Source organism: Bos grunniens, chromosome 19 (genome assembly GCF_055505025.1).
Source record: "Bos grunniens cultivar Pamir isolate PY7600 chromosome 19, Bosgru_T2T1.0, whole genome shotgun sequence".
Classification (NCBI taxonomy): Eukaryota; Metazoa; Chordata; class Mammalia; order Artiodactyla; family Bovidae; genus Bos; species Bos grunniens.
The window spans coordinates 10,399,568-10,426,345 of NC_141183.1; the positions used below are offsets into that span (position 1 = coordinate 10,399,568).

The 26,778-nt window shown below is 52.1% G+C and overlaps 1 protein-coding gene across 12 annotated transcripts in view; it reads right to left on the bottom strand.

Annotated features, from left to right (window-relative positions):
• RBFOX3 (RNA binding fox-1 homolog 3) overlaps positions 1-26,778 on the bottom strand; it is a 440,759-nt gene that overhangs the window by 309,718 nt on the left and 104,263 nt on the right. For all 12 annotated transcript variants that reach the window (XM_086356478.1, XM_086356477.1, XM_086356473.1 and 9 more), the window contains exon 2: positions 17,388-17,531. The gene's annotated coding sequence lies outside the window, so the exon portion shown is untranslated. The remainder of the gene's footprint in view (positions 1-17,387; positions 17,532-26,778) is intronic.

Genomic DNA, 26,778 nt, shown 5'->3' on the forward strand with positions numbered 1-26,778 from the left:
AGGTATTGAAACACTGGCTGCCTGAGCGTGGGACACGGAGATTACGGTAGGGGGACAGGCTGGAGGGGTGTAGGGGTTATGGGATTCGTGGTCACTGTTTCATTTCCTCATTCAGCTAATACACCATGAGTGCTAAAAGCCTCCCTCAAGAAGCTGGTCCTTCACAACAGCCAACTGTCCATCAGTAGACAAATGGATCAACACAACTGAATCCGACTCAGTCACGAAGTGGAATGAAGTACTGGTATGTACTACAAAAGGCCAGATTTGACGCCGGTTATATGGAATGTCCAGAACAGGCAAACCCACAGAGACAGAGAGTAGCCTAATTTGGGTGTGGGGTCTATGCCAACATCATCAGTTAAGAGTCTCGAGATGAATGCCTGGTGTCTTTATAAGAGGACGGTGAGGGAGGTTTGGACACAGGGAAGACAGAGGCAGAGACGAGAGTGATGCAGCTACAAGCCCAGGGATGCCCAGATCCACCAGAAGCTGGGAGAGGGACCTGGAATAGACCCTCCCTCAGAGACTCCAGGAGGAACCAATCCTGCAACACCTTGATCTCGGCCTCCTGGCCTCCAGAACTGTGAGACGATATATTCCTACTGTGTTAAGCCACCAGATAGTGGAAATTTGTGATGCCAACCTTCAGAAATGAATACCTGGCTTGCTACCCATCCAGATAATTTACTGGTTATGCTCATTATTTGTCTCCCTTTTCCAGAATGCATGTTCTATGAAGGCAGAGATTTCTGCCTCCTTATCCACGGGTGGGTCCCAAGCTCCTAGACAGGTCCCCACCACATGGAGGCACATCAGTAATCAAAGATGAGTGGACGGTGCATCTGAGCCCGAAACCCAGCTCCACCAGTTACCAGCCATGTGACTGGGCGAGTTCCCAGACCTCTCTGAACCACAGGGTTCTCTCCGTGGAGCACAAATCCTAGCAACCACTGCCCAGGATGCTGCTACAAAGAGTCAATGATTAGAAAGGCAAATAAGGTGTCTGATGCACAGTAAGCCCTCAAACATTAGAAATGGAGTCAGAAATGGAGTCACTTGAAAATAGATTAACAGAGGTTCTCAGCCAGGGGCAACTCTGACCCCTAATCCAGGGGCCACGTCTGGAGACAGTGTTGTCACACCCAGTGGGAGAGGCACTATGGTACCTCATGGGCGGCCGTGGGGGAGGCAAGAGAGGCTGCTCAACATCCTACAGTCGCCAGGACAGCCCCCACTACAGAGCTTACCCCGGCCGCATGTCAGTAGCGTTGTCAAGTCCAAAACGGTTTCTGGAGTGGAAGCAGCAGGATATCAATACAGAGTGAAAACTCAGACACAGAGTGATATATGTAGGGGGTGGGGATCATGGCAGGAGGCTATGTTTCTAAGGTGAGCCTGAGACATGCCCCACCAGCTGCCATCTTGAAAACTCCCACAGAATTTCGCCATCCTGTGGGTAGGGGTGGTCTAACCTCCACTTCTTCCGGAGGGACTCAGCCATACCCACCCCCAGATGGAGGGAAGAAGGCAAGGAGAAGCCTCTCCTTATTTTCCTACTGCTTTCACTACCTCCATCTCCACCCCCACCCCCACTGCCATCCCCCCACCATCAGTAGCACCAAATTTTCATAGAGCTGCTCTACAAAAACTAAGTCCTCCTGGGTTTAACCCTGAGGCCCCGGCAGCCACCCATCGCAGGAATTTTACTGCAGCTTCACTGGACCCAGACCAGGAAATCCAGACAGGGATGTGCAGGAGGGCTCGCCACCCCTCTGCTCTGCAGCGGGGTCTCCGCAAGACAGCAACACATCACGAAACCCTCACTTCCCCTTCGCCATCTCGGAAACCAGCGTGCTTCCTCTCCTCCAAAGCGTTTCCAAAGCAGTGGGCAAATTACCAGGGAAATGTTAGCGGTGGCCTGGAGAAGAAGGGAGCCAGCCTGCCCGATGCATCATGCCCTGGAGCCGCTGACATGGGGAAGATGCCCACCAAGACCCGGCATGAGCCCAGGAGAAGGGGCACACATGAGCCTGGCAGAGGGAGGACCTTGGCCCGCAGCAGAAGCTGCCGGGCACCGGGCCCCCAATTAGAGCCGGTACATCTGTCAGGGCGGCTGGAAGACAGGCAACAGATCCCCCACAGACATCTGCCTGCAGGAGGAGCTGTTCCCGTGCAGACGCTGGAGGTGGGGCCACGCAAGCTGGTGACTTTGCTCAGGGAGGACCAGGAAGGGATGAAGGGAAGGAGGCAACTCTTTTCATAGCAAGCAAACAAACAAACTGTTTTGCTTCAAGAAGCCAAAAAAGAGAGAGAGAGAGAAAGAAAAAAAAAACAGAGAGAATGTTTCTGGAAGAGCAGTAAGATCCATTTTGGTTAGGTTAGAGGCGAGGAGGACTAGCAGCCAGGCACGCTGATGCTGGGGTCTGCCCTGGTCCCCAGAACAGCTGGGCACAAGGCAGGCCAGAGTCAGTTGGCTCCCAGCCTGCCCTGTGTGTGACTCACCCCCACAGCTCACAGAAGCCTGGGGAGTCGGGGATTGTGACCCTGAGTTCACAGGTGAAGAGCAGGGGGCTCAGCCATGCTGAGGCTACCGGGTCAGTGAGAGGGAAAATCTAGGTGTGGCCCAGCCCCGAGCCCCTCCCCAACCACCCATCCACCCACCACCGACTGACCACCGTGCTTCCCTGGGGAGCCCAGGGTCTCTCGATCCTGAGCAAGCCGAAAAAGGAGCCCTCCCTGACGTTCCTCTCCTTCATCCTCCTTCCCCATTACCTCCACCCTCTGAACCAAGAGCTGATTCAATGCACCACGATGGGCAGAGGCCTCTCAAGGCCGCCCCCCACACCCCAGACACGGGGTGCCCTCCCTTCCCTCCTCCCTTTGTTCTGGCCATGCAGACACTGGAGCTGCTCGTCAGGGAGAGCGCTCCATCCCATAATAAACAGCATGAACTATTTATAACCCTGAAAACATCTTTATTATTATTTCTCTTCCCTCCAGAAACAATCTCGCGCGACTCTGCCCAGCGCACACGGTGAGGACGGCAGGGCCGCGGGCCGGGCTCTTCCTTTGGCCCTGCCCGCCCGGCGAGCAGATGGCGGCGTGGGCGTTAGGTACCAGCCTCCTGGCAGTCCGAACATCTGTTCCCGTTAGAAAATGCTAATTGCCATCAATCAGGACAGCACCTACCCACATTTACATGCAAGCACACACACATAGCACACACACACACACACACACACACACACGCAAAAATACATCTAAATTTCTCCAAACACAACACTCCCTGCATGATAAATAGGAGGTCGGTGCCTTCGCCAGGCAGAGGCCGGCACCTCCCTGGAGGCTCCACCTGGGCTGCATGGCCTCTCTGGGACCCCCGGGACCCACAGCCAGGAAGGAGGTTAAGGAGTCCCTCAGTGGACACCAGGGCTCCCCCAGCCTCTCATCCACACATCTGGGAGTGGACGCGGGGTCACTGGCTCTGTGCAGCAAGGATTAGGTTGCCTGGACAGAATGCCTGCAGACACCAGACACTCCTTTGAGCTCTCCTTCTCCATTTGGCGGGGGGGTGCATCTGCACAGGGGACCTCTCTCTGAGCAAAGGTTCTGGGTGCCCCACACCTCCCAGGAACAACGCAGCTACGTCTTTCAGCCGAGAAGTCTGCCCCACTTCCAGACCGGGAGGGTGATTCAGAAGATTCCCCGCCGAGACGCTCTACGGTACATTCATGGCCCCGAGGCTGGCCTCCTCTGTGGGTGTGTATTGTGGCCCATGATGCTGGGACCAGCTTTTCCTGCCCTCAGGTGTCAGACTAGACCTCCCCCTGGTGCCCAGTCTCCGTCCCCCAGCCTGCAGCCCTGGGCTTCACTCGCCCATAGACCACAGTTTGACCGACATGTCCCCAAACCGCAGTGATCTAGAATAGTCCTAGGGGCCAGGGGGCACGGTGCTTCCTACCACAAAGCCTTGTCCTCCCAAAGGAGCACAGACCCAGGCTGCTCCCCAAGTGGGAGGGCAGGCCACAGTGATCCAAGACCCTGTCAACAGCAACTCTCAGCCAAAGTGTGAAATCCGAGGGCCCCAGTGCTTCCAGAAGGTGGCTTGGAGTATCAGTCTGTTATGTAAGGGGAAATGTGTATTTTCCTGAGACTCCTCCCCTCTCCACACACACCCCCACCTCTATACACACCCTGAAGAGAGCAAGCAAATTCGGTTTTTCTCCTCCCGAGTAGCAGGTGTTGCTGGGGGATACAGGGACTTGTTTGAGTGGTCAGTTCAGATGACTGAAGGAGGGGTGTGTGTGTCTGATGAGCGGGGCCCAGGCTCCTCTTATCTGGGGATCAGGTGGGAAGAAGGACTCTGCCCACCGCTGGCGGTGACCTCCATCAGTGTAGCATCACCTCTGCCTCTGACCCCGGCCTGGGGCTGCCCTTACTCCCATGGTGATGGGGGGAAGCATGTGGCTATCCGAAATGGTTAGGAGAGGCTGGCGGGTCATGTTTCCCCATCTGCTTACTCTAGTTCCCCAAAGTAGGAAATTTCTGGTGAGGGCAGAAAATAAAGAACGGGGGCGGGGGTGGGGGAGAGGAGGAAGGAAAGCCTTACAGAGGCTCCAAACACCTTTTCAACTGTTCTTCCTTTAGGAAGGGCCTGTGAACACACACAGGTGGCTCGGCCACGGCCACGTGATGTCCGTGGAGCATGTTCCTTTGGACACTGGTGCCCAGGACTCTTGTCCTCACTTCCTGCCCTGCCTGCCCAAAATAGCAAGGTTTTAAAAAAATCCATGAACTTCTACCCTTGACGGCTCCTCATCTGCCAAGGTGGGCAGTGAGACCTGTGTGCACCAGTCCACTGAGCTACACTCCACTGGCCCCGTGGCCCGAGATCATCAGCATCAAGGGGAATGTTACCCCTGACCTGTTTCATGCCAGTTCCGGGAGCTGTATGCAGTGTTTCAGGCTCCACTTTCACTGGGCTCGTCCTTGTCTCTGTTCAGAATTCCATGTTTCTCTCCACTGAGCACTCTGTGAGTGCCCAGGGTCCCCAGGGTCCCCAGGAAGTGTCTTCCTTTTCATACTGGGCCCCTCCCTTCATGCTCCCCCAGCCTCTGATTTCTCCTCAGCTCCTGAGAGCGTGGCCTGTCTCCCCTCCTGGGATCCCGGACTTGGGCCCTGGAGGGGGTCATTTTTCAAGCACCAGGGATTGTGCCGCCTCCCTGCCCAGCGCCTGCAGCTTCCCCCATGGCACCTCTCAGTCTGCGTCCCCTCCCTGTGGAGACGCAGGGTGCCCCTTGGACAGGTGCCCTGGGGGACACTGGGGATGCAAGGACCATGACCGCACCAAACCTGGGCACTAAGTCCAGACCCAGGAGCCCTCATCTGGCCCAGTTTCTTAACCTCAACTCGGGACATCCAGGCCTGGGTCATCCTCTGTTGGTGGGAGATGCCATGTGCACTGGAGCTTTCCTGGCCTCCATCCATAAGATGCTGGCAGCATCTCCCTGTCATGACAATCAAAAATGTCTCCAGACGTGGCACAGCGGCCCCCTGCTGAGCCCAGGGCTCTAACCAGAAAGCCTCAAGATGACAACCATAGCCCTTGGCCCGGAGGAGGAGCTGGACGTTTACCAGCTGTGAGGATGGGCAGGGCAGGGAGGATAAGAACAAAGAGGCAGCATGTGGGCGGGACAGTGAGGAGGGAGGGAGGGGCCAGATGGGACAGGACAGGTCAGGGGCTGGATGTTGACGGCCGTGGATGGCACAGCCAGGTGCCACGTGTCACACGTCAGTCCTGATCATCATTCCAGGAGGCTCCTCGGGCACATTTCCACATTTCCCTTCCACCTTCTGCCTGACCTTCCTCAACCCCCCACCCCACGCCCATGCTTATTTCCTGCCTCACAGCTTCCCTAGTTGGCTGAGGCCTGAGAGGTGATAGAGGCCCCACTTAAGCATGAAAGGCAGCAGGGCAAGGAAACACTCCCACTCTTATAAGATCAAAAGAAGACAAACCTTAAAAATAAACTTTGCAATAATAATAATAAGCAATGATTTCCAGAGAGGAGGTAGGTGGGAAGATACGGGTGGACAGTAATAGGTAATGGATATACACATAGTTGGACAATAGATACACGGATGGATGGATAAATACATACATGATTGATAACTAGATATATTGCTCCTTGGAAGGAAAATTATGACAAGCCTAGACAGCATATTGAAGAGCAGAGGTATCGCTTTGCCGATAAAGACCCTTATAATCAAAGCTATGGTTTTTCCAGTAGTAACGTATACATGTGTGTGTTGATTCATAAAAAAGGTTGAGCATTGAAGAATTGATGCTCTCAAATTGTGAGGCTGGAGAAGACTCTTGAGAATCCCTTGGACCGCCAGGAGATCAAACCAGTCGATCCTAAAGGAAATCAACCTTGAATATTCATTGGAAGGACTGATGCTGCTGCTTGCACTCTCGAGATCTCTGCTTCAAGTGTAGGGTTTTGGGGCTGATTCTCTCCCAAGCACACTAGGGGCTGCATGGAACCTGCCACATTGGACATCCCCTCACACCCACAGCTGAACAGAGCTGGATCTGCGACCCCAGGAAGCAGATTCCTTTCCAGGGCCCAGACCATCATGGTGGGACTGCAGCAGGGAGACATAATGTAAAGCAAGGAAGGGTGCATGTCAGGGGAAGGGCAGTTTGCTGAGCCAGAGTCAGGAGAAGATGTGAAGCAGGGAAAGACAGAGTCAGGGTCCTCTGCTTACTGAGTGCACTTCCAGAGCTGGGCTCCTCCCACAGAAAGACACACCTCACAGAGTGCTCTGAGGATTAAATAAGAGCCCAGGGTGAGAATTTCACACACGTATGGAGGTTCTCCTGCTGACCACAGATTCTCTCTTTTGTCACTCCTTGTACCATCCTGTGCTTAGCTTGGCACCCACAGCACCAGGTCCTTCTCTGCCCTTAATGAGCTCCAAAAATGTTGGAGAATGAATACGTACACATTTGGATTTCATCCTAACTATGGATGTCACCTGCAATGCAGGAGACCCAGGTCCGATTCCTGGGCCAGGAAGATCCCCTGGGGAAGGGAATGGCAACCCACTCCAGTTTTCTTGCCTGGAGAATTCCACGGACAGAGGAGTCTGGCGGGCTACAGTCTATGGGGTCACAAAGAGTCAGACATGACTAAGCAACTAACACACACATGGATGTCACCAGCTTGAGACATCACTCCACCTCCAATGGCCAACAGGCGTATCTCTGAGACATCACCCCACCCACACAGAGAAGAAAGAGTGGAGATTATTACCAGAAATTGGCAGGCTGGTGGGGGTGGAGTATCTTCACTCAACAGCTCATTTCTAGGCCACTAGGCCGCCTATATGAAATGTCGTCTATGGGGTCACACAGAGTCGGACATGACTGAAGCGACTTAGCAGCAGCAGCAGCAGCATCGTATGAAGAGTCTCATCCAATTTCACAGATGACAGCGTTAAAATACATCTAATCCAATCCACCCCCTCCCCAGTACACATGTGCATCTCATGTTAGAAACCCTCCCCCGACATCCTCACCAAGCTTCTCAAACCAGAGACCCACCCCTAACCACCCCCTTAAGCCACTCAAGGAATCACGGTGATGAGATGGGGTAGCTGAATAAGTATGCACAGCGTTTCTAAAGCGTTTCAGCCAAAGTATTTTGGAGAAATGGTACTGTTACGTTACAAGCAGCAAGAGCATATTGTGGATGAGATGAAAGATCTGCATGAATTTTTAAGATAACAAATAAGACATCAAAGAGATGTCAGGTTTCCTTGGACCTCTTGTGGCAACAGACATCCAGTCTTTCAGGGGTGCAGGTTTAATATTCCTGGCCTTTTGGAGTCTTCAGAGGAAAAATTCATACCTCCAGTGAAATGCTGTGTGCCCTCTATCATCCAAGACACACCATTTAATCTCCCTTTTCCAGAGCACAGCTTACTGCATGCAGGTGCATGCTCTACCTCTGGGATGTCCTCTCATGTTAAAGAAATTATAACCAGGCCTTCCTTTAGACTCAGAAAAGGAGAAAAATTCACTCAAATTAATTTCTCCATAGAAGATAAAATAAGGCTTGTACCTGCCTCAGCAAAAATGCCTCAGCCTTCCCAGCTGCCAATGGAGGTGGGTGTTGGGCCCACGCATGCCTTGCTCTGGAGGCCGGTACGATGAGTAGTCTCCCACTGGAGTGGCCTGCCAGGTATCAGAGCTCCTGGAAAGTGGGGTCAGAGTGAAATGCTCCATGTATGCCCTGGGGACCGAGAGCAAAGCATTTTTGCAAAGAATGTATGGGGCTATGTGAAGTACTAAATAACTAAAAAATCATTATGCTCTTGCCTTGGTAACTTTTCGAGCAGCAGAATGGTCTAGAACAGTGACCAATCCAATGACATTCTGGCTCACAAACGAGAGAAAACATTCACAGGCCACCTCTGGTCATGTCAGGCACAGGCGACATTTGTCCTGGTTGTCCAGGTTACCTAGCACTCGGGTGTGCAGGCATCTGTTTCCTTAGCTGCAAACAGCACAACAGATATTAAGATACACAAACCTGCAGCTTCTCAACCAAATACACTGCAGAGCGGATAATCGTGATCTGAAAATTCTTCCTAGTGACAACACGCCTTACTCTGTAAATGCTGTTGAGTGAGTAATGTGCTCCCATCCCCTTGACAGGGTCTACGATGGAGCAGATTACTCCTACATTACACCTGGGGTGACCAGTGAGTCAACGCTTCCCAGGGGGAAGGGAGAGTGTTTCAAGGGAATTTATATCAAGACATTCTGTGGGAAGTCTTTTATGGAAACCTACTAGGTGCGAGGCTGTGGGAAGAACACAGAAGCAGCAGAAGCCTGTGCCCTTAAGAAACCCAAGAGAGAAACAGAAAAGTAAATATCGTATACTAATGTGTATATACAGAATCTAGAAAGATGGTACCGAAGAATTTATTTGCAGGAAAGCAGCGGAGACACCAACATAGAGAACAGACTTATAGCCATGGGGAGAGGGGAGGAGGGGGTGAGATGTATGGACAGAGTAACATGGAAACTTGCATTACCATATGTAAAATAGATAGCCAATGGGAACTTGCTGTTTGTCTCAGGAACCTCAAACAGAGGCTCTGTATCAACCTAGAGGGGTGGGATGGGGAGGGAGATGGGAGAGGGGTTTGAGAGGGAGGGGATATAGGTATACCTATGGCTGATTCATGTTGAGGTTTGACAGAAAACAACAAAATTCTGTAAAGCAATTATACTTCAATTTAAAAATAAATTACTTAAAAAAAAAAAAAGAAAGAAACCCAAAAGAGGGAGGGACCCAAGAGGAACTTCCATGGATAGAGAATGTAGAAAGGCAGCCACAGTGTCTGTTTCATGTACCTTCCATCTTCCCTCTGTGGACCTGGAGGGATGGAACCAGAGAGCAGACAGCAGAGAGGGGCAGAGCCTGGGTCATACCAACTTGGCATCCATCCTGGCATTGTCCCCAAAAACCTAGAATGATGGATGCCTGCTGGGATCTTGCCAAGCAAACCACAGTGGCCATGCTGTTTTGGGGGAGGTGAGTGTCATCCTTGAAAAAAAACTTGTTATTTTGAAATAATTTAAGACCTGAAGAAACTGCAAAAATAGTGCAGAGAATTCTCACATCCCCTTCTGTTACGGGCTGACTTGTGTCCCCTCCAAATTCATTAAGTTGAAGCCCTAACCCCCAGTACCTCTGAGTATGACTGTATTTAGAGAGAGTTTTAAAGGGTCCTTGACTCCATGCATGCTCAGTCATGTCCAACTCTTTTGATACTCCGTGGACTGTAGCCCACCAGGCTGCTCTTTCCATAGGATTTCTCAGACAAGAATACTGGAGTGGGTTGCCATTTCCTCCTCCAGCAGATCTTCCTGACCCAGGCATTGAACCCACGTCTCTTGCATCTCCTGCACTGCAGATGGATTCTTTACCATTGTGCCACTTGAGAAGCCCGTAAGTTTAAGTGCAGTCATATGAGTGGGCCTTAATCCAATCTGACTGTGTCTTTGCAAGAAGAGGAGGTTAGGACCCGGACACACAGAGGGACGACCATGTGAGGATGCAGAAAAAGATGGCCACCTACAACCCAAGGAAAGAGGCCTCAGAAGAAACCAACCCTGTTCACACCTTGACAGTAGATGGACTTCCAGCCTCCAGAACTGTGAGAAAGAAAATTTCTGTTCACCATCCAGTCTGGGCGCTCTGTCATGGCAGCCCAAGTAAACGAACGTACCTTCACACATGACACATTCCCAAACCAGGTCAACCACAGAGCTTATTCAAACTTCACCAGTTTTGTGATCTGACTCTGTATCCTCTGCATCTGGGCTTCTCAAACTATGTGTGGCAAAGGCCTCACTCTTCTTTGCAGATCTACATTTATTTATTTGCAGATCTATATTTCTTTTTAAGCTACAAGCATGGGATTATTGGAAAAGTGGAATAAAAAGATTTACAAAATACAAAGCCTGATTTCTTATTATTAGATTCAGTAGACACAACAGTAGACAGAAAATTGCCCTTTCACTCTGACTGTGAATGGTTCTAAATGAACACTCTCGACTTCTGTCCCCATCTTGCTGGAATCAGAGCAGCAGCTCACAGGTGGGCACTGGCTCTGATTTTGTTCGTGGGCTTCCCAAGTGGCACGGTGGTGAAGAATCCCCCTTGCATCATCTTCCAGGAGATGCAAGAGATGCATTTTCGATCCCTGGGTTGGGAAGATCCCCTGGAGTAGGAAATGGCAACCCATTCCAGTATTCTTGCCTGGAAAATTCCACAGACAGAGGAGCCTGGCAGGCTACAGTCCGTGGGGTCAAAGAGAGTCAGACACGACTGAGCGACTGAGCATGCATGCACAATTTGGATCATAGAGACTTGGGTCCTGAACCGGGGTTGGTACCAGGCAGCAGCTGTGGGTTCAAATTCTGGACAGCCCTGTGTAACCATTCCTGTATGGCTCAGTTTCCTCAGGAGACCTAGCTTAGAGGGTTATTGTGAGGAGTAACAGAGATGACGCATGTCAATCTACAGATGAGAACCTTGGATAAGATACCCACAAACACGTGTCACCCCAGCTTGTCAGCTGGACCAGTCTCCAAGCTCTAAGCCCTGCTGTAGAGACTCCAGGCCCACGGATGTCTCCCACAAGAGGTTGTGTTGTGCGTGTGTTGTTTGATCTTCATTGAACTTGGGTTTGTCATCTGGTTGCTTCCAGGTCCTTCCGGAATGCTGGCATCCTGGTGACCCCCACTGGTAGCTGCGGGTGGCCACACCCTGCGAGCTTCCTACAGTTCCAGCCACTACTCAGCCACACTCAGCGACACAAGGTCACTCAAAAACACCATCTGTGCATGTGCTACCTCCTCTCCCACCTCAAAGAAAAAAGAGAAAAATGATTCTATTCTGCCTCCATGTTTTCTCCCCTACACACAGAGACACATGCACCACTGAAGTTAAGCTTGTCTCAACCTCTACTTCTAAATTAATTTTTCTTCCTGAGGCATTTGCTGACACTCCCTTTCTGTTCTTTGCCCTTCAGAACACAGATGTCTTTGAAAGCACCAGGCCTGGGAATACTTAATGTATCCTTGCAAATCGGATTAAAAAAAAAATAATTTTCTCCCAATCCATAAAAATCCCTGCTCGTCTGTTTGCCCTTTGAGTGGAGTTCACCATCAGCCCACGTGTCGACACAGAACAAAGTGAGGGGTCTATGGGATCCGATCCAAGGGCCTAACCTGGGCACCTGCCTGGCAGTGGAACCAGGAAGCACACGTCAACTTCTGGGTGAGGCTGGCTCACAAACCCTCATGGCCCCGGTAGCCTGTTTTGAATCTAGAATCAGCGGGTTTGTATAAATCCACGTAGAACTTCTCTCTCTGCCCAGGACTTCTCCTTTAAGTCCCAAATTCTCTACTGGGACTGAATGTGACAAGTGCACACGTGTGTCAGCATAGCACACTGAGTGTGACACTCGTCCCTGTCTCCCCTGCATGTACCTGCCTGCTGCTGTCAATGGTGATAGTCATTTACAGCCCTGTTACGGATGGCCCATAATCTCGCAGGAAGATGGACCATGTGCACACGAGGAGGACTGGGAATCCCAGGAGGCCGCCTCAGCCACCCTGGACTTTCGTATCTGCAGACTTCAATGCAGCGGGTACCAGGCTATTTTCAGCCTCAACTCCTCCTTGTCCCCTGGTATGTTCGTTCCTCTCTCTACCAACCTCCCCCAGTTCTGGATTCTCACTCCCACATTTCATCCTGTGGGCTCTCCAGCCTTCAGAGCCTCCACATTTCTAACCCGCAGAGCTCCTAAGTGCCTGACTGCCTCCTTTCCCCGAGACCTCTCTCCCTCACCTTGCCAAGCCCGGCTCCAACTTCCTCTTGCAATCTCTTCCTTCAGGCCTCCGGAGCCTCTAGGAAGACCCTCACTGGCCAGGCTCTAAAATAGCTCCCAAGACATGTGGCAAGGACTGCTTACTTTTAGGTTTAGATTTGGGGTCTGTCTTTTTCATGCTTGGTTTGTTCTTAAGACCAGTCTTAACAGTGGGATTGGTGGCAAGTGAGTGACACGGAAAGGATCTCAGGCAAAAGCTCCTGGCGCTGCAGCTGCCTCTTGAATGACAGACAACCTATGACCTTGGGCTGGGGTTTTCAAGAAGTCGCTCTTACAGCTTGAGGTTCTGGCCTTCAGTTCTTAATTGGCTCATGGGTACATTCTTATCATTGTTTTTAAAATGAACCAATGACAGTACTTCTGGGGGGTAGGAACAAGTAGTAAAGGTGTCTAGGCTCACCTTCCTCCCCAGTAGTCTTAGAGGATACAGTAGGTAGAATGGTGTCCCCCAAAAAGGATATCTTGAAATCCTATCCTCAAGTATCTGTGACAATGACCTTATTTGGACTTAGGGTCTGCGAATGTTGATCAAGTAAAAATGAAGTCCTCCTGGAGTGAGGGGGTGGTGGGGCGGGGTGAGGGGTGCTAACCTTTAGCCGGCACCTTCATAAAGCGAGGGAAAATATGGGCACACACATACACACACAGAGGAGCGCACTGTGTCAAGAGACAGGGACAGACAGACACCGAGGGGAGAAGCCATGCAGCGAGGCAGAGACTAGAACAAACGTGTCTGCCAGCCAAGCAACACTGGGACAGGCAGTGAACACAGAATCTGGAGAGAGAACGGGCCCTGCTGGCACCTTGATTGCAGACCTCTAGCCCCAGGGTGTGAGAGAATAAATCTCTGTTAGTCTTAAGGCCGCTGGCTTGTGGTCCTTTGTTGCGACGGCCCCAGGACCCTCCCACCAAGCGTCTGAATCAGGAGCCCCCCTGTGGGTTCCCCACCCTAAAGCCCTGGGCTCTAGGAGCCACTGCTGATGCCTGCCACTCCTCTCAGACTATTTCCATCTGGGGAGTGGCCAGCAGTGTTTCCCTTCCAGCCCCTGAGCTGAAGCTACATCTGGAAACTCTTCTCACCCTTAATTGTTCTTAATGCTTTAACACACTGAGTGACTAATGGGCTCTAATTGGACAGCTCCGGCGCGAAGGGGGTGCTCTGACAGCGCCCTCTGCCACACGCGCAGCCTCCTGGGCTGCTTACTCCCAGAGTTCAGAGGTCACCAACCAAAAATATCGGCCCACCCCTGCCAACAAGCAGTTTCACCCTTCAACCAGCAAAACATGAGGCACAGAAAAGGATATCGGAAAAGTCCAAAGCAGATGGGACAAAATATCACTGGTGCCACCGAGGTTTGTGACATCTGCCTGGGACAGACAGAGAGGTTCTTGGAGGCAAGTGTGTTTGTCGCTCATTCGTGTCCGACTCTCTGCGACCCTGTGGACTGTAGCCTGCCAGGCTCCTCTGTCCATGGGATTCTCCAGGCAAGAACACTGGAGTGGGCAGCCATTCCCTCCTCCAGGGGATTTTCCTGATCCAGGGGTTGAACCCAGGCCTCCTGCATTGCAGGCAGATTCTTTACCATCTGAGCCCCCCAGGGAAGCTCTTGGAGGGAAACCCAGCACTAGTCAATTAGGTGAATGTTTAAGAGCCTGGAAGATTTCAGCCACAGAGAAACAGGGTCCAGGCCTTCCTCATGCAATTAGAGGAAAGGAAAGGGGACAGAGAAAGAGAATGAATATAAGGAGAGGGTTCCAGACTCCTCCCCCTCCTGCATGGGCATATCCCCAGAACTTGTTCTAGCCGTGAAGGTTCAGAAGCAAGGATTAAAGCTGATCTCAGTACCCTTCCAAATCTTCTTTTCCAAAATACATTTAGCAATAGAAGAGCAACCACCAGTGTTTCTAGAAAGATTTGTCTTTCCAAAGGCTGGCTTCAGCTAAAGTCTTCGAATTAAAATATCAGGCATGAGAAGCAAATAAAAGGTGATTCTGCAAGAAGGGAAAAATACCAGCCTCATCGTTCAGGTGGGTATTACCTGTTCCACCCAGCAGCCACCGGGACTTCCTCATGCATGGCAGGAATGTATTAACTGCAAGTGTCAGAGAAACATCCCATTAGCTTCTGGTGTAACTAGATAAAGTCACGCTCTCCGTCTCCCCACCACTGGGGAGACATTTACCTCGATGCTCCAGAAAGCTCCGTGTGCATTAATATTGCTGATGCGGGCAGCCTTTGCTGCAGCTTGGCCCCCCGAGGGTGCCATGTGATGGATTCCAGTTTAACAGCTTTTAAAAACAAGCAGACAAGAGATGAGCGTGATGGATGATGCAGGAAGCACGCTCATTCGGGAATGATTTATGGGAAGTCGCATGTTGCCCCTCAGGGGTCCATCCCCTAGGGTGGGGCCGGGGGTAGACAGATGAGTTCTAATGTTGTGGGGTGGGGAACAACAGCCCAAACTGCCAGCTTCACAGCCACAACACACCCACGCCTGACCCAAGATGAGTGTGGCAGCCCCTGCTTCGGTCACACGCTGTCCCCTGTGCTGGAAAAGGTGCCACTGGCCCAACCCAAAGCCACTCTTTCTTGGGTGAGAAAAGTAAACCCTGGTGTGGACTCTTCCCTGCACCCTGCAGGTTTTAGGAGCACCTCTCAAGAGGCTAGAGGTCAGACTGTTCATCTCCAGAACAAAGATGTTCCCCCACCCCAGAAAACATCTGGAGAAGAAACAGCCTGCTGTGCCCTCTGTTCGTATGAGCAACCGTAACACACAGCACCAGGCTTTGGAAAGAGTCAGACTGTCCAATGAGAGTGAAGACAGGGAAGGGAGAGAGAAAGGGGAGGTTCATGGACAGAAGAGCAGGTGACGCCCGGCGAGTGTCTCTTCCTGATGCTGACAGGTGGGTTCCCTCCCCATTGATCTGGAGGACCCATCTGCCCCAGCCTGTGCCCCTGCATGTAAGAGACAAATCTCACTTTGCGGCAGATTAATATCCACCCATGTTTTTAATAAGGACTCAGAATTTACTATACAGTAAAACCCAAATCAAATCCTTATTTAAAAGATGAGCCTCTGGGTGGGTTATAATTTATGGGACACTTTCCAAGGCAGAAGAAGGGAGCCAGGGATGGAACGATGGCTAGGAAGGAAACAGCTTTCCCTCCGTGCCCTGGGCTGACCCTTTTTGCCCCTACTTGACCCTGAGGATCCATCAAGGACACATCTGCAGTGACCAGGAGATACGCTCAACAGTCCCACACGCCACCGGGAATGAAACAGCCTGCTCACCCGAGCAGAAGGCTCTTCCTTGTAATCTCTCCATCACTGATCCCGGAGCACCACTGGGGAGCACTTTCTCCAGGAGACCTTCCACTGTGAAAGGGCATGGAAGATGTATATTTGCAGGGGCTCCATAGGCCCTATGTTGGCATCTGCTATTCCCCAAACCTCCCTCTCCCGGGTCGACTTTTCTCCAAAATATCTGCTCCTGCTGCTCATGACTAAGTCGTGGATGAGGGCGCCGCCCGTGGATGAGGGCACCGCTGCGGGGAGGAGCCAGCTGGGATGCCTGCTGCCCTATCCTTCATTTTCTTTCTGGACCTCAGCTCTGGATGTACGGGCACACCCGGATAACAGCTTTGGCAGCCCCCTCTGAAGCCTGCATCTGGATCCCATTGAGAAAAGCAGGGGGCGCCACCACTGGGTGGCAGGGTGTCTGCAGGGGGTCAGCAGCCAGCACCCTGATCACTGATGGATGTGCTTGGCTCTCTCCCGTCAAGAGGCCCACCCCCACCTGGAGGTGATCAGAAGGTGACACAGAGCCCAGTTCCCTCTGCAGGCTTCAAGCTACTCAGGGCAAACAGGACGCCAGGGTCTTCCCTTTGATGCCTCTCTCCCCTGGACTTCACCCCACTGGAAGGGAGAAGAGCCTTGATGCGCATTTCCTGTTTCACAACTGCAAGCACACCTTCAGAAGCCACGAAGGGGCAGAAAGGGCATGTGCGCCCAGAAACAGCTCCAGGTGGAAAAGCAGCTTGCGTAGCCAGCCCGCCCAGCCCCAGACGGCTGGACCAGCCACCGGAATCGGCCAGTCTGGTGCCTTCAACTTCCACAACACCAAACACTTACTGTTTTAGGAGAATACTGGTTCTCAAACCCACAGAAAGGCGAGGCAGCTGGGCCCTGCAACCTCCTTCACGGAGGCAGCAAGAATTATCTTCCCAAGATTCATGGAAAGCACAGCACTTTGAGTACTGCAAGTTGTACTAGCAAATTATCAAAACTGAGGCAGTTGTGGGAACCTGTGAATTTGCAACCACTTGGTCAGGAGTGCAAACGTCCTTGAGATCTGCAGCTAAAAGTGGGGCAGTCTTGCAGGGGACAGGCCCTAAGCCTGTGAGGCCTGCCAATAACTCTAGGCGGCGAGTGCCAGGGTTGAAGTACAGTCCAGCCACTGGGGGAGGGAGTGCGGCAATCATGAGTTCCCTCTAGAGCCAGATGAAGGCATCAGATCCCATCCCTGGGCCACAGGGGAAAGTGCACGGAGCCATGCAAGGGAGGGTCAGACCCCCACCTTGGCCACCGTGGCATTTCGTGCTGACACTAGACAGTGAACTGAGCGCCCTGTCCACCCTCCTTCCTGGAATAACCACTCCCCGCCAGGCTGACAGATTTCAGTAGCCACTTCTTACAAAATCCCACCCAAGGCATTCCTGCGGTTCTGCGATTCTCCCTGTCCTTCTCCCTGAAGACACAGAAGACCCCACAATCTGCAAACTAGAGCCAGCAAAAGAACGTCCCTGTCGTTCCCTCATGTAAAATAAAATCTCCTCATTAAGATGTTTTTCCATCACAAATGCAAACTCTGAGGACAGGTGTGGTGGCGGGCAGGCGCGGCCTTACCTGGAGTGGCGGGTGAGGTGGTTCTGTGGCAGCAGGGAGGCCCCCCTGGTGTTCTTTCTGGGGCTCCCCTTGGGATGGAGGGTTACTGGGAAGGAGCGAGTATCAGCAGGAAAACCTTCAGAGTCTCAGAGGCAGCTTTCCAATCTGAAGGAAAAGAAAAGGAAAAATGTAAATGCCTTTGAAGCCAACATGCCTTTTTTTAATATATAAAACAAACACTGGTGTTAATAAACAAGAGAAGAGAGAGCAGCTTCGAAGCCAATTTGTTGCCATCAGGGATCACACCCCCAGGGAATCAGGGGAACCTTGTGAAAAACAAATCATTAGAGCCGGACTGCTGCCCAGGGTGGGACGTCCTCTGCAGCTCGCCCAGCTCTCTTGCTGTGGAGCCCTGCCCCCAACCTGCTGTGATTCTCTGACCCCGATGTGCCCGTCTCACCCCTCTTTGTCTCCCATCCCCCTCTGCTCTCGCTCCCCGCCTCACCCAGTTCAGATTCCAGGACCCATGGCCACACCACCTCTGACAACTGCTTTGTCCTTCTCATTCTAACAGATCCCCTTGGTGACTTCACTCTCCTGATGCGTCCACCCAACGGTGTCCTATTTCACAGGGAGGCAACACCCAGATTTGCTACGATGGCCTGCAAACCAGGTCAGTCCAGGTCTGGGGACTACGAGGCTTACACGGTTTGGGGGGTGAGTGTGTCCTTTTCTAAGAAAATAAGACAAGGTGGTGGATGCAAAAGTAAGGTGCAGGGTCTTACCCGGGGCTCCATAGGTGCATAGGGCAAGTTGCTCAGTCGTGTCCAACTCTTTGGGACCCCATGGACTATACAGTCCATGGAATTCTCCAGGCCAGAATACTGGAGTGGGTAGTCTTTCCCTTCTCCAGGGAATCTTCCCAACCCAGGGATCGAACCCAGGTCTCCTACATTGCCGGCAGATTCTTTACCAGTTGAGCCACAAGAGAAGCCCAAGAATATTGGAATGGGTAGCCTATCCCTTCTCCAGTGGATCTTCCCGACCCAGGAATCGAACCAGGGTCTCCTGCGTTGCAGGCAGATTCTTTACCAATTGAGCTATCAGGGAAGCCCTATGGGTGCATCACTTCATGGTAAATCCTCCTCTACCCACAGGACCCTTGGTACTGCAGCCTCCTGCTGTACCACTGGCCCCTCCCCCTACCATGCCCACTCCTTGCCTCCCCCACCCCTGCAGTCCCCAGGCCTCCCAGCTGTGCCTCCAGACCTAAGCATGCCTCCTCCCCCGCCCCCACCCCCACCCCACATCACACCTTTCTACCAGCTGTTACATGGACTACACTCCCCTACCTAAGTTGGGGTTTGCCCCCACGAGGGATTCCATTACATGACACTTTTTCCAGAGAGGTCATCTGAAAACCAAACACCTTATCAGAAATAACCACCATCCCCTTGGTACTCCTTCCTTCTTTTCCCCATGAATTTTCCCAGAAATTATTGAATCTGCTGTCACATAGATGCATTTGCTGCCTGTGGTCTTTCTTTCCCCCTCCCTCAACCCAGAATGCCAACTTCCTGCGGGCAGACACTTGATCTGTTTTATTCATTATATCTCCAGCGCTTGGAACACACCTAGCACATGGCTGGAGCTCACTCAGTATTCATCAAGCGAATGAATAAACAACCCCCAACTTTTATTCTCGTTTTGCACCCTTAGATTTACTTAGAACAGTGTCTCATATCAGTCTTTAGAGCAGGAATTCCCAGGAAAATAGAAGCGATCTGGTTGTTTGTGTTTATTTTGTTGGTGGTGGCTGGTTAGGTTTTGTAGAGGGTAGGAGACACCTGGGCCTTGGAAGCCTTTTCTTTGCTTAATTTATCTCAACCCAGTGAGTGTGCCATTAGGCAAACAGGACACATAAACCATTTAGGGGGTCCATCCTGATCAGTCCAGAAGGACTGGCTTTGGGGAGGGCTTGTGAGGTCTTGTTGGCCAGGGGATGGTTCAGCTCTGTCCCCCACCCTACCCCAGTGGAAAGACTCCCATTGGCATGTCCCCCAAAATCTCACAACAGAGCTTTGAAACATAATAAAGAAAAAACTGTCAGTTTTTTCCTTTTCTTAAAATCCAGTTACTGAAGACAGAGATGGCCCCCATCCCAAATGGCATGGCCAACCTCACAGAGTGCTGCCAACTGCAGAGAAATGCGTGGGCACAACCCCCTTTTCAGTGGCCATCCGTGCCAGGCACAGAGCTAGGACCTGAGCATGGGAGAGGCCAGGAACAGCCCTGAGCTCCACAGGCCACTTTTCACGGGGAGAGATACGTGCATGATCTGATTCTCCCAGGTCAATGGGCTCCATGCAAGGAGATGGATGGCTAAGGGAGAGGGGCTGGGGGAGAAAAGAGGCTCAACTGGGAGTGGAGGGAGCCCACGTGGAGGCAGCTCCAGGTAGTGACCCCAGCTGTTGGGGCAAGAAGGCAGGTAGGCTGGCTTCTTGTATAATAAACGCTTGATTATCAGCAGCCAGTACAAAAGGCAAGGACCGGCGTTCCTTTTCCACCAGACCTGCTGGATCGGGAGCAAGACGGGGCTGTGGATGCGGCCCGGCCAGGCCCACGCCCCACGCCCCTGGTACCTAAATCTGGGAAAAAAAGCGACAAAGGAAAGGGCACAGAGACAGGGAGGACAGAGCAGCAAGAATCCAAGGGATGTCCCCAAACTCCTCCAGTCACCAGCACCTTGATTGTCATGTTCGATCCTCCAATCCAGGCCACCTTCTCCAGGGTCAAATTCATGTCCCCCACCTGCCCATCACCCAACTCTGCCCCACACAGAGTGCCTGCTGAGATGGACTGGAGGGGGCCCCCTCCCCAGCTCCATGTGTTTTCCTCCACCCAAGCGGATGGGAGATTATCTAACAGCTTGTCCCTGATTGCAGCGGCACATTTTCCCTCCCTCCTCAGCAGGAAGCACCATCCATCACCCACGGCACAGAAGCCAGGCCCTCAGTTTTGGGGCCCACAGGGCCCACCCAGGTGGAGTGCCCTGGGTCCTGGGCTGCAGAGGAAGGAATTGGTCCCTTCCTGCCCATGGAGCCCAGCAGCGGTGGTTGGGGGAGGAGGTAAAGGCCGAGTAATGAAGTCACTAGGATACCTCTCTCAAGGCCCACAGGATTAGCTCAGTTGATAAGGCAAAAAAGCAAAGAGGCCAAGCTGCCCAGGGCGGGGCCCAGGGTCAAGGCCACAGCCTGTCATATCAGACTCTGGACTCTGAGGCAACAGAGTTGGACTGGCCGCAGCAGGGAGCTGAATCTTCCTCTTTCTTGGAATTACATTTCTTGGGCCCCCACCATGTGGCATGCTCAGTGCCAGGCACCTGTGGTTCCCGCCTCTGCCAGGGCACACTCTGTGTAGGAGGCAGGCAGGGGCCTCCAGCTGCTGCCCTGCAACCTGCCAGGCCTCCTCGCCCCCCACCACTGCAGGGAGGGCCTCTGAGGCCCCACCCCCACCCCCACACACCCCCTGCAGAACCCCAGGGTCACTGGGGCACAAGGGTTTCCTGTTGGCCAGGACTCTTCCCTGCCTCCTTTATCTGCTTTGGGATCCACTCTCCTGGCATTAGTGGTGGGGGCTTTCAAAATAATTTGGGGATCGACAGAGGCCTGTTTCCTGGGAAGGCTGGAGATATGATATAGAAAAGTCCTTGGATCTGGAAAGCACCAGGCATGGTCCTGCCAAGGGCGTGGGGCAGGCAGCCTGGGCAGGAGGGAGGGCTGAGTCTCAGAGGACAGTAAAGAGCCCATTCCCACTGCCAACCACTCCCTACCCTGACCACCACCACATCTCAGCTCTGGACTGAAGTCTCCCAGGCCTGTGCCCCATTCTGACCACTCCAGCCCACGGTGGCTGCTGAGCCAGCCGGGCCCCCAGCTCTGCTCCCAAGGTGGTCAGAGGCTGGGGGCTGCCTTTGGCGCTCCGGCCCCAAAAGGCCTCCTGTTGGATTCTTGCCACTGGGGAGAAAAGATGGAAAGATAAACACCTGGACTTCTAGAAAGTGTCTTCTGCAAAAAATAAGCCAACACAGGAAGGGGCCCAGGCCTCACTGGAGGCTCTTTCTAGAAGAGACTGTGTGGATGACAAGGTCCTCTGGCCACCCTCAGACTCCAGCCCTCCAGACGAGCAGCCACACAGCCTCCAGCTCTGCCAGGGACCGAGCAGTCTCCCCTCCATTCCTTTCTGAGGGCTCCTGTCCTCTGCCCCCCGTGGGGCTGGACACTGTCCTGAGGGGCTGAGCAGGGGTGTTGGTCTGGGAGAGAGGGGGCTGAAGGGGGTGAGGAGGTGGGGAGAGATGAAAGAACTGGAGGAAGAAGGAAGGGAGAGGGAACGGAGAGGGAAAAAGGGTTGAACCATCGTCGTTGAAGTAGGACTGAACCCAGTCCCGCGAGGGCAGACGGGTGTTGACCTTTGCTCACCGTGGCTCCTGGCACCTGGCCCAGGGCTGCACACAGTAGGCGCTCGGCCGATATTGTTAAGTGAACAATGAAAAGAAGGAGAAGGGAGGTGCGTCTGGGTGGGCAGTGTGCATGGGAGTAATGTTTCTCATTAAAATTCCCAGCCAACCTGAAAACCGACACGTGGAATTAACTGTTCTTAATTATTGCCTGTCAGCGGGATGGTCTCCGACTCCCAGAGGTAGAATGACCTTCACGTTCTACACAGCAAAGCCGACAATCCAGGCCCACCGAAGACCCCTCAGGCTCACAGCTTCCTGCAGAGAAAGGTCCAACAGCCAAGCAGATACTCTGGATTTGCTTCCAAATCTCCAAGAGAAAGGTTCACTGGGACTTCAGGGCCCAAGGACAGGTTGGCGAGAGAATAGTCCTTTGTAATGTACAAGTTACCTGAGGAAGAGGCTTTATTCACGGGACTCAGGTGGAGGCAACCCAGAGAAGCAGAGACAGCGGGTGAGCTAACAGGCTGGAGCCCTCGCTGGAGCGCCCTCACTGGGCCGCCTGCCAGCACACAGCACCACTGGGCGTCGGGGTGTGGACAACGGCGCCCCCTCTGGGCAGATGTGGCCCTGCAAGTGCAGCCCTTCATCTCCTGCTTGGAACAAGGCACAGGACACCGGCCCCCATGACAGACTGGGTGACTTTTCTGGAGCCTCTGGGGCATCGGGGCAGGAACAACTTGGAGCATGTTCCCCTCCAGCTAGCCCCATCTCCGACGCGCTGTATGACCCGGGACAAGCAGAACTAACGGCCCTGACCCTTTGCCCCCTCGACTCGTCTGAAGAGCCTCCTGTGTGCAGACGCATGCCAGGGATCGGGATGCTCCATGAGGCGTGGTGTCTGGAACGTCACCTGATCGGTTCCTCCCAGAAGCACAGGGGTAATACATTCAGAAGGCTTTGCACTAAATCAGAGGCATTTTCTCCTAATGCTTCAAGGAGCCAAATGAGCTCTCAGGGCCCCCAGAGCCACAGGCCTCTTCATAAAGGTCAGCCATGAACGCCAGGAGCCACCTAAGGCAGTGGGGAGGGGCGGGCAGGATGGAGTAGAGGGGACTCCATTGGTAATAGCAAAGATTTTCCCAAAGGACTCTGAAATCTTCAGAAATCAAGTTTTGGGGATTTTGTTGTACCTTGTTTGGTTGTTTTAATGAGGATACTAATACTGCCAGAGATGTGCCAGCCTCCTTGCGCGGCTTCCCACAGGGACTCCAGAAATGGAAGCTGAAAAATCCCAAAGGACTCAACATACACATCTTAGAAATGGGCCTTTCTCCCCAAACCACACGTTCCTGCTGCATCTCACTGCAGAGGAGGAAGGCTTTTAGTTCTCCCGTTTGGTCTGGTAGAAAGTAAAAGAAGTTCAGAGTAATGGCATAGATTTGCCATAGAAACAGAGAAATAGCCTGGTGGTTACCAGAGCCGGGGGGGGGGAGGTGGGAAATGGTGAAGGTGGTGAGTTAGGACAAACTTCCAGTTAGAATATGAACACATTTTGGGGGCATAACACTGCATGGTGCATGGTGACAGCACTACAAAGTCAAAGTGAAAGTCGCTCAGTTGTGTCCGACTCTTTGAGACCCCGTGGACTGTAGCCTGCCAGTTTCCTCTGTCCACGGAATTCTCCAGGCCAGAATTCTGGAGTGGGTAGCTGTTCCCTTCCCCAGGGGATCTTCCCAACCCAGGGATTGAACCCAGGTCTCCTGAATTATAGGTATGTTCTTGAAAGTTGCCAAGAGTAGATCTTAAAAGTTCTCATCACAAGCAAAAAAAAATGTAACTATGTGAGGGTGATGGATATTACTAGGCTAATTATGGTGATCATTTTGCAATAAATGCAAATATCAAATTATTATGTTGTACATCTTAATGATACATGTCAATTTCATCTCAATAAAACTGAGAAAAAATTCAGAATAATGGCAGGGATTCAGTATTCACTTTTAAAAACCATCCAAATATCCAAACAAACAGGGATAGTTATCCTGCTAACTATTGCTTGTTGCTGTTTTAGTCACTAAGTATCTGACTCTTTTGCAACCCCATGGACTGTAGCCTGCCAGGAACCCTTGTCTATGGGATTTCCTAGGCAAGAATACTGGAGTGGGTTGCCATTTAATTTTCCAGGGGATATTCCTGACTAGGGAATCAAACCTGTGTCTCCTGGCAGGCAGGTGCTTTACTGCTGAGGTACTAGGGAAGCCCCCTGCTAACTATGAATGCAAGCATGCTAAGTTGCTTCAGTTGTGTCTTTGTGACCCCATGGACTGTCCCTTTGTCCATGGGATTCTCCAGGCAAGAATGCTGGAGCAGGTTGCCATGCTTTCCTCCAGGGGGCCTTCCCAACCTAGGGATCGAACCCGTGTTTCTTATGTCTCCTGCATTGGCAGGTGGGTTCTTTACCACTAGTGCCTCCTGGGAAGCCCCCCTGCTAACCATACCCATTTGTTACACTGCAGAGTCCTCATTCACTTGCCTGCAAGGCACTGTTTTTCTTCCTTATTTTTCTCTGAAACCTGCTTCTCCCTGTGAGCCAGGGTCCTTTCTCCCATCTTCTCTCTTCAGCCTCTCTCAAGGCATCTCTCAGGGATGCCGACGGCATTCCCCTCAATTTCTCATCACACCTATTCCTCCTCATTCTTCTTCCCCCAAAACACGAGCTAATAACCAAAACCAGCGCTTGAAATGAGGCTCAAGCTAAGAAAGCCAAACCTGCTATTTCTTTAACCAGGAGAAGAACATGAAGCATCACATTTCAGTTGTAAAGATTACAGAGGATATGTAATATTCTGAATAAATGAATCTCCTCCTCCCATTTTTAAACCACTCGTGTGAAACCAGCTCCGTTCCTAACTCCCCTCATGCCTTATGAATCCTTTCTCTGGCAAAAATAATTTGGGTTTTATGATTCTGGCATCTAGTGGGAGTCTGTGACAATTTTAATGTAGCTCCGCTGCTGTTGCTTCTTCTTTTTTTTAATACCAGTGTGTTTTAATAATAGTGTACCTTTAGGTATTGTTGAAATGCTACATTATTCAATGTAGCCGACGGGAATGGGAAGGGCCTCATGTAATTTACATGTCCCTGGTGCTGTGTTTAAGGCTTGTGAAATGGAGGGGTGTCATTTGGGAAGCAATTTTCCCCAAGGTCGAGGAAAGCAATTTCTGGAGGAGCGGCTGGAAACTGTGTGACCCGACTGACAGCCAGGCTCAAGCTGGGGGCTCAGGACCGCTGACGTGAGGCTGGGACCAGTGGCCAAGGGACTCCATGCCCTGACCCTGAAATGTTCCCAAAACACAGGAGAACTCCAGTCTAGCTACTGCTGGCTCCCTGGGAGACTTGAAGGCGGCCAGTGCCTTCTTTCTCATGGAGTGCTGGACACACGCCAGCAAGGTGGGCATGTGACCCAAGTGGTCTGCAAGGCTGGCTGAAAGGCTGGCAGGTGGGTAATTAATAGCTGAGTCTTGGGCAGTGGTGGAGACACCAGGGAGTCAAGTGCAAGCCCAAGCAACTCTTGATGAGATGGCCTTGCCAAGGGCATGATCCAAAGCCTTCTCAGTCTCTGCTACCCATTTCCCTGCTTCCCTCACCAAACCAGGGATGCCATGTCCAGGAAATGATGACCGAGACCCTGGAATGGTTAACTAGGTCTGTTCTAGACTCAGGAGACTTCAGGTCATCTAGTTCCCACATTTTGGCCCTTCCAGAAAGCACCATTCCTGCGCTGCATGTCCATCAAGTCCCTTCTAGATGCTAGGGACACAGGTCGGAGACACCACCCTGATCTGCCCCCAAGAAACTTGCAGAGGGAGAGATGACGATAAACCAAAAATCTGGGCTGAAGTGGGCTAAGGGTTCACACGGATGGCAAGCTCCAGAGAGCAGACCTTTGTTTTGCTCGGTGCCACGTTCCTGGCACCTAGAACAGTGCCTGACACGTGGCAGGTGTTAAATGAGTGCGTTCGAGTGATGGAATGAAGGAGTGAAGTGCCACTGAGAGGGATGGGTAGAGGATGTGTGGAACCCAGGGCAGAGGCTCCTCCCTCATCCTGAGAGGGTGTTCTTGCTCCCAGAGGAGGTGCCAACCTTGGAGTGAGCGAGAGACTCAAGGAGAGGAGAGGCGGAGACAGCAGGTGCAGAGCCAAGCAAGGAGGAGCAGGCGAGATGTCTTCCAGGGATGCAGATAATGGGGCAGGAGGTGTGGGATTGGAAGTACTGAGGACAACACTGGCCAGCAAGTCAAGAATCAGATCATGAAGCACCTTGAACGTCACACCAAGGACTTTAAAAGCTCTCTTGAAGAATTTCAAGCAGGAAACGAGGCAGATGTGTGCCTTACAGATGCTTGCTCTCGTGCCAATGTGGACAGGATGGAGGGAGTAAAAACCAAGGCAGGAATCTCAATCAGGAGGCTGTCACCAGGAATCAAGTGAGAAACTAAGATTTGGGAAAGGGCAGAAGGAGGTTGGTATGATAGACAGGACTTAGGGAAGGTTACACCGAGGAGGTTTCAGCGGGCTTGATGGTTTATAACCTACCTTTTACACTTCTGCATATGTTAACAATTGCATAATACAATTTTTCCAGGTTTGTGGAGTTGAACATGTGTTCAAAGTGCCCCTGGTATGTCGGGGGTGGGGTGATATTTGGTAGATGGTTGGGTGCTGGGATCTAAGACTTAGGAAACAGTCTTGTCTGCTTTAGAGATTGTGGCAGCCCACCTCCAAGGTGGCCCCTATAATTCTCACCTCCAATCCTTTAATGTAGCCCCTGCTCACATCAGACCAGGGCTGGTCTGTGTAACCACGAGAACATGGCTGAAGTGATTGTGGATCGATTCTGAGGTCAGGTCATACTCACTCTGGGGGAAGCTGGCCGCCATGGCATGAGGACACT